The sequence below is a fragment of the Bos grunniens genome, chromosome 11, assembly GCF_055505025.1.
Source record: "Bos grunniens cultivar Pamir isolate PY7600 chromosome 11, Bosgru_T2T1.0, whole genome shotgun sequence".
In the NCBI taxonomy this organism is placed as follows: Eukaryota; Metazoa; Chordata; class Mammalia; order Artiodactyla; family Bovidae; genus Bos; species Bos grunniens.
Window position 1 is genome coordinate 59,948,106 of NC_141175.1, and position 14,786 is coordinate 59,962,891.

The following is a 14,786-nucleotide window of genomic DNA, read 5'->3' on the forward strand; positions in this document are numbered from 1 at the left end:
AGGTGGTGCTAATGGTAAAGAACCCACCTGCCAGTGCAGGAGACATAAGAGATTTGGGTTCCATCCTTGGGTCAGGAAGATCCTTGGGAGAAGGGTATGACTACCCACTCCAGTATTCTTGCCTGGAGAATCCCATGGACCGAGGAGCCTGGTGGGCTGCAGTCCATAGGGTTGCAAAGAGTCAGACACAACTGAAGTGACTTAGTGTGCATGCATATAGGTTTTTAAAATGTGGTTATTTATTAAGGCAAGGAGTGCCTTATTGGCAATGTATAGATTTCTGGCTGGTTTCCATAGAATGTGTAGCTCACCTATTTCTTGGATCATGCTTTCCTTGGGAAAAAGAATCAAGTCTTTTTTCTCAACCTTACTTGAACCTTTGTATACTAGAGTGGTACAACTTGTGTGGAATACTTCTGATCAGGGTCTTGACATTTTCTTCCTAAATTTCTTTGTATTAAACTAGATTTCCTTTTAATATCATAGGTTTAAATTGTTGGCATCAGTGGTCTAATTTAACACTTGAAATGAATGTGTATGTGATTGAAGCAAATGTGAATCATGTTTCTTAAAAAAAAACAAAATGGCAAAACAACTTAACTGATCATTCATGTTTCTCATTACTGAGATTTACAGTGTATAGAGTTACTTTACTTATTTTGTTAGCTGAGTTGGTGTCTACATACATTTCTACTATTGATTAGACGTAATCACAAAGGATTTTTTAAAATTTGAATCATTTATGTGCTTGAATCATTGCAATTACTTCCTTTCCTGAACTGCCCAATGTAAAATATATAATAATTTTTAAAATTACTAAAAAGAAAAAAGAGGACTTTTCTGGTGGTTCAGTGGTTAAGAATCCACCTGCCGTTGCAGGGGACACGGGTTTGATCCCTGGTCCAGAAGATTCCACGTGCCATGCGGCAACTTAGGCCCTTGTGCTGAAGCTACTGAAGCCTGTGCGCCTAGAGCCTGTGCTCTGAAACAAGAAAAGCCACCACAGTGAGAAGCCCAAGTATCCCAATGAAGAGCAGCCGCCGCTTGCCACAACTAGAGACAGTCCATGTGCAGCAATGAAGACCCATCGAAGCTAGAAATTAATCAATAAATTAACTATTAAAAAGATTTTAAAAAAGAAGTAGTCATTATTATTACTTCCCTTTTATGTGTGAAGAGATGGAGCAGAGAAGCTGAGAGACACGGCCAAGGTCAATAGGTGCTGAGGGGCAGGGCTGGAGCCTGAGCCTGCCTCGGCTGAGGCCCCTGCACTCTCCTCCACCAGGCCAGTTCACCTCTCTGTCTTCTGAGGCCCTGTGGCCCCTGAGCTTGTGGTTTCATGTGGGGGTGGCTGGAGAGAAGGCTGTCTGTGAGGTAAAGAGGACCAAACATGGCGGGCCTCGTAGTTTTGTTTTCTCAGCTGAGAACGCCAACACACAGTGAGTGAGTCGATATTGAGTCTGGCGTCTACCCCTCCGTCCCCTGAGTGGCTGTGGTTTCCCAGAGCAGCCGTGGCCCGAGGTGAAGTCCCACAGAGGGAGTGAGCATGACGTGAGTCCCAGGGAGACTGGAACCCTGGGAACTTTACCTCGACTTCTGACTTGGGTGCTGGAGGGGGTGTAGAATGCAGGCACAGCTGAGCATCCTAGGGAGGCCCAACATGAGGGGAGGGGAGGCTGAGGCAGGGCCTGTGGGTTTAGATGGCTCCAGAGTGAGATTCACACCTATGAGCTGTGTGACCTCAGGCAACTCACTTACATCCTTGGGGCCTGACTTTCCTCAACTGTTAATGCAGGTCTGAGCTGTCTCTACTTCAGACAGTGGTGAAGACACATGGGGATAATCCACTTTCAGAGCTCAGCCCAGAACCTGGTCCAGAGGAAGTGTAGCTAGCGCCTACACATGGTGGCTGGTATGACAGATTTTGGGGTGTGCCAGGAGATGGGAAAGAAAAAGGAGTATTGATCCATTCAATGAATTTACAGACAAGAAAGTGGCCTTAGTGCATTGAAAACAAACTCAGATTAAATTAAAGTTAAGACTTGGTGCTAACAGGGAGTCAATAGAGAGGGTCCATGGAGAAATGGGATCCTCAGAAGGATTAAAGGAAAGCAGGAGGGAAGACTGGAACAGGTGGGGCCTACAGAGCTCAACGGCTGAGGGTTCTAGAACTTTCTGCCAGCAGCACTGGCCCTGGGTGATGTTCATCTCTTATGGAGACCTTGTCCCAGATGTCTCCTAGGATACCCAAGCTATTCCCTCCCCTTCTCCCTTCCTACAAATCACACAGTATGTCACCACCAACATAAGAACACATGTGCGTGCACACACACATACACACACACCACCTCTCCATGCCACTTTTTGTTTGAAGAACCACCAAGCTTGGATTTTCCCTGAGAAGGGCTTGTCAGTCAAGAAGTGTGTTACCCAGAGCTAATGAGTAACTCAAGAGAGATCAAAAGATAGAAGTGATGCCTTTTATTAAGCTCACAGATTTATTATAAGTGAGTCGGCAGGACCACACAGGCCTCTAGTCCCAGAGCAAGAAAACTGAGTGTGTGTGTGGTCTGCAGCAGTCGAGAGGCAGGGAGACGGCGGTATGAGCCTAATAAAGGCTGTAATTGGCACCTCTTTCCCCTGAAAAACCAAGCAACCACCTTCTCCCATTGCCAGGTTCCCTCCTCGTGTGGAGGGGTATACATGGTGAGGGGAGAAAAGTGGGGTGGGGGGATGGTGTTTAGCCAGGGGAGGGGTGGGAGACGGGTAGGCAAAGCTTTGGCTGGGTGGCCATGGCTCTGAAGACACAGGTAACAGAGCAGGGGTCCTTCTTACTGGGAGACTCTCCAGCGGGCAATCAGGAGGTGAACCCTCCATCCCCCCAGGCTAATCACAGGCATTTAATTCTTACCCTTTTTGTGGAAGGATCATTTCCACAAATTGGTGTCTGGTTCATTATTAGTCCCTGGAGAAGGTAATGGCAATCCACTCCAGTATTCTTGCCTGGAGAATCCCATGGACAGAGGAGCCTGGTGGGCTACCGTCCATCAGGTCAAGAAGAGTCGGACACAACTGAATGACTAACACACTTATTATTAGTATTACTATTAGAATAAATACTGTAAATATTTGTTGCAATAGCAACAAATTGTTTTTTAAAAGCTCTAACAGTTGACTTCAGCTCTCACAACCCAAAAGAAAGCAATAGCAAGTGAGTGTGGGTGTGTTGGGGGGGCCCTTTCTGCCCAAGGGTGATGGACAAGCAGGTAATGTTGCCTGGACATTTACAAGATGAACTGAGCAGTTTCTGGACATCTGTTTCTACTTTGGCCAGGCCAAGACACTGGACTTACCCTCTCTGAATGACCCCTATGATGTATGAATGGTTGCTCAGTCTTGTCCGACTCTATGCTACCCCATGGACTGTAGCCCAGCAGGCTGCTCTGTCCAGGCTATTCCCCAGGCAAGAATACTGGAGTGGGTAGCCCTTCCCTTCTCCAGGGGATCATCCCAATCCAGGGATCAAACCAGAGTCTCTTGCTTTGTAGGAGGACTACGTCTAAGCCACCAGGGAAGCCATGAATGACCCCTAGGAAGAGCCATATTCAAGGAGGCTCTTCCTTCACAGAACATGGACAGGTCTGGACACGGCTGTGCCACATCTTTGTCATCTGCACAGCGAGAGGGCAGAACCACCTGATGGTGAGTCTCTTCTAGCTTCAGCAACTGAATCAGGGCTGTACAGCAAGGCCCCTCTGTAACTCAAGTACACAGTTCTGGGCTCAGCACCCCCACCTCCCCATCACAACCCCAGCCTATATTTGCTGCGGTTCTTCCAAGCCTCCCCTGTAGCCCCCACCCACTCCCTGACTCCTGCCTCGCTCTCAGCCGTCTCCCCATCTGCCCGGCGCCCACCGCACGCATCAGAGCCTGGCTAATTCTGCTTTGGCAAGCCCTCACCCCTGATAATTCCCCCTAGCATTCCTTGGCAGACTCCTCTTCTCAGCAGAGACTTAAGAGCCAAGAGCAGCCGTGAGCTCATGTTCTGCTTGGCTTTATTACTTCTAGAAAGCCGGCTTCATGGACTAATGTGCTATTAATTATTGCTGTAAGTAATTGAATCCAAGTTGAATATTCTGAGACAGCTTTAAAAAAAAAAAAAAAAAACCTTCAATGCAGGAGATTCACTTTGAATGCTTTTTTATTGCTTGCTCTGCCTTCAGGTAAAAAATAGAAGGTCGTTGCTGATTGTTAAACAAGGGGGCTTGGTAAACCAGCAGGGTGTTAGGATAGCCTCCAGAGATGGAAGGGATGAAGAACACTAATGTGAACTAGGATTTCATATTTGTTAGTTCATTTAAACATCAGAACAATTGACTTTTATTATTTCTAGCTTTCAGGGGATGGGATTGAAGCTTCAAGAAGGTAAGTCCTGGACATCTCTGTTGCTTCAGTGGCTAAGACTTTGCACACCCAATGCAGGGGACCTGGGTTCCATCCCTGGTCAGGGAATTAAAATCCTGCACACCACAACTAAGACCCAGTGCAGCCAGATAAATAAAAATAAGTAAATATCTTTTAAAAAGAAGAAGAAGGAGATGGTAAGTCCTACAATTAGTGGCAGAACTAGGTTTAGACCCAAGCCTGTCTCACTTCAGACACTGTGTTCTTCCTTGATGGCCATGACCTTTATGTTATGCAAATATAAGGACAAGGACATCAGCCCACAATAAGTATACTTATGAAGGCTTTTCCCTGATTGTGAGTGGCAATACTGACCATTTGTTTCATCCAAAAGTAGGGATGGCTGAACATTTTTAGGCTTTAGAGAAAATCACTTAACATTCTGCATAGGTAAGACAATTTAAAAATCAAATCTAAGCATTACAGTTAGCAAGAAATGATTTTTACTTTGTAATACAGTGATAGAGAAAAATGTGGGAAGGCACATACTTTATGGAGCTTCATTTTTTAAGAAACATTTTATTTTATTTTTAATTTTAAGACCCAATTTTATTTTACTTTATTTATACTTTTTGGCCACATGACATGTGGGACCTTAGTTCCTTTGTCTGGGATTGAACCTGAGCCCTTTGATTACTGGAAGTGCAGTCTTAACCACTGGACCACTAGGTAAGTCCCAACAGAGCTGACTTTTAGAAGTCATGTACTCTCCCATAAGTCCTACTGCCTTTGTTATCTTTTTTTCTTAAGAATCTTACTCTAGAGAAAGCTCTGAATGTTCCTTAATCCTTCAGTTACAGGAATGTGAACATGTGGTTAAGAACCAATTTCTAGAATGCAAATGTAAGTATTTGTTTGAGAACAGAAGGAAATGGCAGCCCACTCCAGGATTTTTGCCTGGAAAATCCCATAGAGAGGGGAACCTGGCAGGCTACAGTCCATGGAGTAGCAAGAGTTAGACACAACTTAGTGACTGAACCACTACCAAGGTAGAAACTAAGAGGAACAGTACGAATGTTACAGGATAAAATTTGAACTTTGTAGGGGTGAAAGGAGGAGCGTAGAGAGAAGAAGACGGGAGGGAAGGGAAACTTAGAGACTTGCTTCTTTTGGTAGTTTCCACTCACATTTTAGATTATGCATCAGCAAACTTCAGCCTGTGGACCAAATCCCACTCTCTACTTGTATTTGTTTGGTATATAAGCTAAGAAGGGCTCGCCAGGTCATACAAGTGGTAAACAACACGCCTGCCAAGGCTGGAGGCATAAAGGAGGTGGGTTCGATCCCTGGGTTTGGAAGATCCCCTGGAGGAGGGCATGGCAACCCACTGTAGTATTCTTTCCTGGAGAATCCCATGGACAGAGGAGCCTGGTGGGCTACAGTCAGACACAATTGAAGCGACTTAGCACACACATAAGCTAAAAATTGTTACTGTAATTATTGAAAAAAAAAATCAACCATTGAATAAACAACTCCAAGAGTAAACCATACTGTATGTCAGCTATGGACTCTGTGCGATGGTGATGTCAGTGTAGGTGCGTCAGCTGTAACACATGGACCACATTTGGCGGGGATCTTGATGATAGAGGAGGCTGTGCATATGTGGGTAGTGGGGTATATGGGACTCTCTGTACTTCCTTCTCCATTTTGCTGTGAACCTAAAACTGCTTTAGACTAAAAAACAAAACAAAAAAAACAAAACTTAAAAAATCAAAAGAAGATTTTGTGACACATGAAAATCATGTGAAATTCAAATGTCAGTGACCATATGAAGTTTTATTGGAACACAGCTGTGCACATTTGTATATTGCCTGTGGCTGCTCTTATACTGCAACGTCAGAAGTGAGCAGTTTCTACAGAGACTGAAATATTTACTATCCAGCCCTTTACAGCAAAACGTTTGCTGACACCTGCTTCAGAGAGTTTCTGCTCTTAACCATGTCCCCCATTCCCTTTCCTCTCTCTATCTTGCTCATCTTTCTACTTCCCTACCATCCCCTTTACCATTAGGAAAGAAAAAGAAGGAAGGAGCTGCAGATTGTATTCAAAGTGAGAGGGTGTTGAACTTGATAATGTTTGATTTCTTTTCTTTTCTTTTCTTTTTTGTTGCTCAAGCAGAAAATTTTAGTTATCTGGAAATTTCATCTTCTGATTCAAACTCTTAGCTTAGATAGACACTGTGTTCATCAGATCCAGACTCATCCCTCACATGGTCGTGCCAGATAGATGATGTTGTAATGAATACGTAGATTTCAGATTCATCTAGATGTATGAGCCAAGGGCTGAACAAAAAAGTCAAGGTAAAATAACTGTCAAAATAATTTGAGCTCCTGTATCAAATCTTAAGAAAAGAGAAAGAGAGAAGGAAGAGGCAGTGCCGAATAATCCGCAGAGATGTCGGATTACATCATCATTCTATGACCCTTCTGGGGTTGGCAGAGTCTTCCCTGGGGGACACTGATGGATGCTGCCACTTGAATCTGTACTGGGAGAGAATCTCTTTTCATTTACAACGTGCTGTGGTTGTCACTGCTTTCAAAGAACTACAACTCTGTGTGTGTGTATATGTGCCTGTGTGTGCTTAGTCCTGTCTGACTCTTTGCAACCCCATGGACTGTGGCCCATCAGAGTGTGGCTCCTCTGTCCATGGAATTTTCCATGCAAGAATACTGGAGTGGGTTGCCATTTCCTCCTCCAGGGAATCTTTCTGAACCAGGGATCAAACCTGTGTCTCTTGAATCTCCTACATAGGTAGGCAGATCCTTTACCACTACACCATCTGGGAAGCCCATCCACGTGCTACAGTTCTACTGTCTGTCTTATTCCTGCCACTGGGCAGGGGTACAGGGACAGGTGTGAGGAGCGGGAAGACCATTCTGGTCCCCTAACTCCAGGAGAAGAGCCACTCGTATGTCCTTCTCAGGACCCAACACTCTGAGCTGCTTCTCTGCATGATGATGGTTGGATGGCATCATTGACTCAATGGACATGAATTTGAGCAAACTCTGGGAGATAGTGAAGGACAGGGAAGCTTGGCATGCTGCAGTCCATGGGGTTGCAAAGAGTTGGACATGACTTAGTGACTGAACAGCAACAACAACCCAGCTTGATTTTCACTGTGCCCCTTACTTGGTTGGCACTCTGAGAGTCCCACCTCTTGTTGCTTCTCAAGGACTTGAGTTCCTTCTGATGGTTAAATGACTTTGGCATTTTAGACTTTCTCCCTCATTACCTGTGGACCTACTCTACTGTGGCTTCTTTCCTCCCCAACCTCCACACGATAGAAATCCTCAAGTTTCATCTTCACTCACATAGTTTTCCTGGGAGACTCCTTTCTTCCAAGAGTGAAAATATTTATTTTATACTGATGACTCCAAAATCTATTCTTAGTTAGTCCTGGTCCTTCATTAGGGCAACCAGTATATGTTTCCAAAGCTCTTATATATTCACTTATTAATTATTCATTGAGAACTTGCCCTGTTCCATCACTATATTGAACACCTCGGCCCAGTGTTACCTTATGTAATTATGTACCTACGAGTAGCTACAGTAGCTATGAGCCCTGTCCTCAGTGAGAAAGAAGATAAGAAATACCCAAAGGATGACACAAAACATAATGAGCACTGTGATAAGTGCCTGGAAAAAGGTACATGGTGCTGGGAGAACATAACACTGGACTGTCCTGGTGGTCCAGTGGTTAAGAATCTGCCTGTTAATGCAGGAGACATGAGCTTGATCCCCGCTCTGGGAAGACTCCATATGCTATGGGGCAGCTAGGCCCATGTGCCACAATTACTGAGTCTGTGCTCCAGAGCCTGAGAGCCACAACTACTGAGCCCACATGATACAACTGCTAAATCTGTGCTCCCTACAACAAGAGGAGCCACCACAATGAGAAGCTTGTGTCCTCAACTAGAGAGTAGCCCCTGCTCACCCCAGCTAGAGAAAGCCCTCACACAGCAAGGGAGACCCAGTGCAGCCAAAACCAAAATAGATAAATAAGAGGCATGGTATTATTTGGAGGGGTTAGGGACTTTACCAGGAAATGAATTACAAGCTAAAGTCTGAAAAACTAAAAAGAGTTAACAAGATAAAGTGGAGAATGTTTGGGCTAGCAGGAATAAAGTGAGTAAAAACCCAGAAGATGGGAAGGAGCATGATGGACTCAGGGAATTAAAAGAAGTCCATGGTGGCTGGTGGCTGGAGTATTTTAGAAAAATGGGAAAGAGTTTTCAGTTGCTGCCAGAGAGACAGGCTACAGAAAGATAATATGCAGTTTTCTTTTGATCAATTAGATCAGCTTTGATCAATTAGATCAATTTTGATTGGCTGCACATAAGAGAAACATCTTAAATTGGCTTAATAAAGAAGAAAATGTATTGTCTTATGTAACTGGAAGACATATGCACAAACAGGCTTGAGAGTTGACTTCATCTAATGGCTGTGTTAGTTAACAATTGCTGTGTGCCAAATTACCCCTGAAATTAGGCAGCTGAAAACAACATTTATTATCTCACAGTTTATCTAGGTCAAGAATCTAAGAGTGGTTTGGTTGGATGCCTCTGACCTCTCATGGGGCTGCAGCCAGGGTACCAACCAGGGCTCCAGTCATCCTAAGACATGACTAAGACCGAAAGACCTGCTTCCGAGATCAGCTGAGTGGCTTTGGCAGTGGTTATTCAGTTCTCCAAGGCAGTTAGACTGAGCAACTTGGTTCTTCACCATCTGGGCCTCTCCATAGATTTGTTGTTATTGTTCAGTTGCTCATTCTGACTCTTTGCAACCCCATGGACTGCAGCACACCAGGCTTCCCTGTCCTTCACCACCTCCTGAAGTTTGCTCACACTCATGTCCATTGTGTTGGTGATGCCATCCAAGTATCTCATCCTCTGTCATCCCCTTCTCCTCCTGTCCTCAGTCTTTCTCAATATCAGGGTCTTTTTCCAATTAGTCAACTCTTCACATCAGGTGGCCAAAGTATTGGAGCTTCAGCATCAGTCCTTCCAATGAATATTCAGGACTGATTTCCTTTAGGATTGACTATTTTGATCTCCTTGCTGTCCAAGGGATACTCAAGAGTCTTCTCTAACACCAAAGTTCTAAGGCATCAGTTCTTTAGCACTCAGCCTTCTTCATGGTCCAGCTCTCACATCTGTACATGACTGCTGGAAAAACCATAGCTTTGACTATATGGACCTTTGTCAGCAAAGTGATATCTCTGCTTTTTACTATGCTGTCTAGTTTTGCCATAGCTTTTCTTCCAAGGAACAAGAGTCTTTTAATATAGTGGCTGCAATCACCATCTGCAGTGATTTTGGAGCCCAAGAGTTTTGTGTGCAGCATGAAAGCTTGTTTCACCCAGTGGAAGTGAGCTAAGACACAGAGAGAGAAAACCTGAGGTGGAAGTTGCAGTCTTTTTATCATCTAATATCAGAAATGATACACCACCACTTCCACCCTATTCTGTGCATTAGAAGAGAGTCTCTAGGTTCTGCCCATACTCAAGGGGAGGAGATTACCCAATGGCATGAATCCAGGAGGCAAGGACCAAGGAAGGGGTGCAGCTCAGAGGCCTGCCCACCACAGGCTCCATCTATGCTTTTAGTTCTGCCCTCTTCTTTGCATCACTGCTTATCAGGGTGGAAACAAGATGGCTATATGATTGAAGAGCTTTATGTCCATGCAAGACTGCATCCTAAGGAAGAGAACAAGATCACGTGCAGATGCTGTCCTAAAAAATAATCACTTTCCTAGAAGTCTCCTCCAAACTTCCCTCCATGTCCCAGTGGTTCACTTGATGAATCATGACTGATTTAAGTCAGTCATGGTAATGCCATTTTCCTTTGCCATATTTTCACATTACCAGGTTCTACTGTACTTATAAAGGGCCCAGTGACACAGTACCGATGTGTGACATGTAAGAGAAAGTCTGCTGGGAGGCTTTTGGGGGATATTTATTTGCTTATATGGAGAAGGAAATGGCACCCCACTCCAGTTATTCTTTCCTGGAGAATCCTGTGGACGGAGGAGCCTGGTGGGTTGCTGTCCATGGAGTCACACAGAGTCGGACACGACTGAAGCGACTTAGCATATTTGCTTATAAAAGGAGATGATCAGACTTCCCTGGTGGCGCAGTGGATGAGAATTTGCCTGCCAATCGGGGGACATGAGTTTGATCCCTGGTCTGGGAAGATTTCACATGCCAAGGAGCAACTAAGCCTGTGGACCACTACCAAAGCCCAAGTGCTTTAGAGCCCATGTTCTGTAACAAGAGAAGCCTGCACACAGCAACAAAGAGTAGCCCCTGCTCACCATAAGTAGAGAAAGTCATACAAAACAATGAAGACCTAGCACAGCCAAAAATAATATAAATAATTTTTTCTTAAAAAAGAAGACTATCATTTGAAGCAATGCCCCACTCACCAACATTCCCAGGCTTCCTACTTTCAAATATGGTTGTAATATCTGGTGCTATAGCAGCCTTCCTGTACTCATGAGGTGACAGATGGGAGGGCCAACAGCCAACATGCTGAAGATGAGAGCAGAAAGATCATGGGTCTTTGACAACATTGTAGAGCAACTACATTAAACAAGGAACACGTATGAGTTGCTTAAAGGTCTTTATTGCTTAAGCTACTGTGAGTCAGTTGCTCTGTTGCTTGCGTTTCAGTATAGCCTGTGTGTGTGCCTCGTTGCTCAGTCATGTCTGATTCTTTGTGACACTTCGGACTGTAGCTTGCCAGGCTTCTTTGTCCATGGGAATCTCCAGGCAAGAATACTCGAGTGGATTGTCATGCCTTCCTCCAGGGGATCTTCCTGACCCAGAAATTGAACTTGTGTCTCCTGCATTGCAGACAGATTGTTTACCTACTGAGCCGTAGGGGAAACCCTCAACACAGCCTAACTGATAACATTTCTCATAGGAGTGAGGTAGAGGGTTGCTAAGCAACCAAGAATATCCTTCAGAGACCATGTTAAGAATTGAGGTCTTTATTCTAGAAACAGTCGGATTCGTGTTTTTGAAAGATTAGAGGGTAATTGGAGAGAAGGGCAATAGAACAGAAGCAGAGAAAGGGTAGGAGGTGATTAGAGTATCCAGGAGAAAGGTCCTTGTCTAATGTTTGGGGCAAATGAAAGCAGGACTTGCACTGGAAGCAGAAAAGGGATGGCATTTGAGAGGAGTGGGGAGAGTTGAAGCAACCATGAAGGAAACTCTTTAGGAAAGTCCTAATCTTGTAATGATTCAGGGTCTGTTTCTTCTTTTTAATGAAAATGGTTGAAACATATACATCCCATCTTTTGAGAAGTTCTATTTAGAAGCTTTCAAATACTTAGTTTCATTTTGTTTTTGGCAAATTCTATGTGTCTCTAGTGATTTCCCTATGAAGGCAGGAGTGGATGAATTGGGAGGTGAGATCGAGGATAAATTCTTCTTTATCATTTGGTCTGTACCTTTGTTGTCATGTGATGGTAATACCTTATCATTTAGAAATAAAACACATAATATATTTCAAAAGATCCTTTTGATTTTTAAAGTACTTACAGGGCATGAGGTGCTAACTTCTGAATGGAATATCTCAACCTTTGAAGAAGCTCTAACTCTTGCAGAATTGCTTAGATTTTTAGGAAAAAGTAATTAAGCTATAGATGGTTCAAGAGGCCCATTCTGCCTTATTTATTCATTCTGCACTGAATGGACTGAATCTACTTGTCTGATTCATCCTTGAAGTGTAAGTAGAAACAGATTAGTTTAGTGATGGAGGTCCCTGGTTTGGAGTTAGCCCACCTGGGTTTCCAATTCTGACTCTATTACCAGTTCTATGACTTTAAAAAAGTTCCTTAATGTTTCTGAGTCTCAGAGAAATTTCCTGGAACACTGGTGGTATTAGTGTGTGTGTGTGTGTGAATCTGGGTGGGGCATCCTTCCAGGGCTTTCAGAGAGAAGAGCACATGGCAAGGTGCCTGGAGCCTTGTGGCTGATAGGATACCATACAATAAATGGTAGTTGATTATTAAAATTTTTAACAAAATCACTATGGGAACATCTCCTTATTAAGTCTCCTCTGCTCCAGGCTAAACACATTAAACATTTCATGTGGATAATTCAAAGAGCCCACCGTGTTTATACTGTTTTCTTTGACTTCAGAGAAGAAATGAGTTTGGCAATTCTTTCCTCTCCCCGTGGGAGACTCAACGCCTTTGGTGGGTGTACGGGGCTGGCGGGCCTCCCTCTGGCTGAGAACTGAGCCCACCGAGCTGGCTGTCCTGCTCACCCACCAAGCATCTGCTGAGGGGTCCTGTGGCCCCTGGCAGGGCCCCCTGCAAGGCCAGAGCTGGAGAGAACTGGAGAGGATTCTGACAGAAGAGACCTTCCGGGACTACCCTCTGCACCTCCCCACCCCTCGCCCCAAGGCCCTGGCCATCTTGCTTTGCTCCTTCGATCACTACCCCCTACTAGTTCCCTGACCTGTACGGTCCCCTTCTTCTTCTCTGCCACCTGTTGCCTCTGTAGGTTTTCTCTCTTCCTGTTTAACTACAGAACAGATGGCAGGGGGCCTTAGAAGAGGTTCCATGCATCATGGCCCCAAGCCAAACCCCAGTCCTTTCAGAGTTCCTGAGGCTGGAGGTGGCCGGTTATAGAGATGGTAACCCCATGGGCTGTGAAGGCTCAGTTCTTCCATTTCCTCTCTCCTCCTCCTCTCTCCATCCCTCCTTCTTTCTTTCCTTCTTCCCTCTCTTTCTCTCTCCATTTCTTCATTCTCCTCTTCCTTCTTCCTTCCTTCCCTCCTTCCCATCTTCTTTCTTTCCCACCTCTGCCTCTGTGAGGAAAGGCAAATATATATCTTGGTGGTGATGATGGAGAGATGGCTGAAAGATTCTCTGGAGAGAAAAAACAGATACTTGCATCTCCCAAGAACTTTATCCCGGGAGCTGGGAAGGGAGCCTGGGAGTGAAAACAAGAATGGGTCTCTCCAAAGGTGGGAAGCAAGAAGGGGTGGTGGATGTCATCCATGGAGGCCCCTTGGCAGTGATGTGGCCATGAGAGAAGGTAGGAGAATGACTCTAAAGTTTATGTTTCTGCCTCTCTCTTCCATCCAGTCACCAGAGGCCCTCACAGCCCCCAGCCCTGCAATGACAACCTAAGAGAAGAGAGACGAGGTTGTCCCCACGGTGGTGGGTCTGCAGTTACAAGCAGGAGGGGAGGGACATGCCCAAGCTGGTGGGGAAGGAGACAGGGAGGGGGCAGTGTTGTCAGTCAGCTGGAGGGACAGTCATAGGGTCCAGGCTGCACCCACAATGGGGTTGTCGGGGACCCCACCTACCCAACACCTTCATACGCATATGCATTTACACATATGGGGGTGTGTACTTTGCACCCCAAACTGTATCTACACACAGAATGGATGAGTGGGTTTTAATGTTGCCACTACCAGGTTGCTGCTGACGACAAGAAAATGAATCTCACAGCAAGCTTCTGCTTAAACGTTAAATGTTAGTCTCTCAGTCATGCCCGACTCTTTGTGACCCCATGGACTGTAGCCTGACCGGCTCCTCTGTCCATGGGGATTTTCCAGGCAAGAATTCTGGAGTGAGTTGCCATTCCCTTCTCTAGGGGATCTTTCTGACCCAGGGATCGAATCCATGTCTCCTATGTCTCTGGCATGGCAGGCAGATTCTTTACCGTCTGAACCACCTGGCTCACCTTTTCAATGAGTTCGTCCCCCACAAATCTCCTTAAAATGCCCCCTCTCCCACCTTCTGAGTCCCTGCCCATCTCCCTTCTTTAGCTGTTTCCTCACAGTCCTAATTAATATCTACTCTGCTTCTTTCTCTTTCTCCCCCAGCTAGAATTTAAGGCCCTAGAGGATAGAGACATTGTTTTATTCATTGCTACAACTTCAGCTCTAAAAATAATGCCTGGGGAATTCCCTAGGTGGTCCAGTGGTTAGGACTCAGCACCTTTACTCACAGGGCTTAGGTACAATCCCTGGTTGGGGAACTAAGATCCTTCAAGCCTTGTGGTGTGGCCAAAAAAAAGGGGGGGGGGGCAGTAAATAAAAATTAAAATGATGTCTCACTTGTAGTAGGTGCTCAGTAAATATTTTTTGAAAGAAAGAAGGAAGAGGGGAGGAACAGGGGAAGGAAGAAGCAAAAGAAGAAGAGAAGATGAGTGGGCAGGAGAGATGGAAGAAAAGAAATACAGACTGTGGTCAAAGCGCAGAGGTGTCTGTCTGGCCCTGGGCTATCTTTTATGGTTCCCAGCATATAATTCTGCATTGAGGACAGCTCAGATTATCCCTAGCAGAGGCATGAAGGACCCT

The 14,786-nt window shown here is 45.1% G+C and overlaps 1 long non-coding RNA gene across 2 annotated transcripts in view; it reads left to right on the plus strand.

The window, feature by feature from the left end:
- Window positions 1-14,786, plus strand: part of LOC147363168 (uncharacterized) — a 99,784-nt gene that overhangs the window by 33,113 nt on the left and 51,885 nt on the right. Inside the window, exon 2 of one of the 2 annotated variants that reach the window (XR_015136811.1) lies at window positions 3,549-3,702. The exons of the other annotated variant lie outside the window; for it this stretch is intronic. This is a non-coding gene — a long non-coding RNA (uncharacterized LOC147363168). The remainder of the gene's footprint in view (window positions 1-3,548; window positions 3,703-14,786) is intronic. 2 annotated transcript variants of the gene reach the window in all.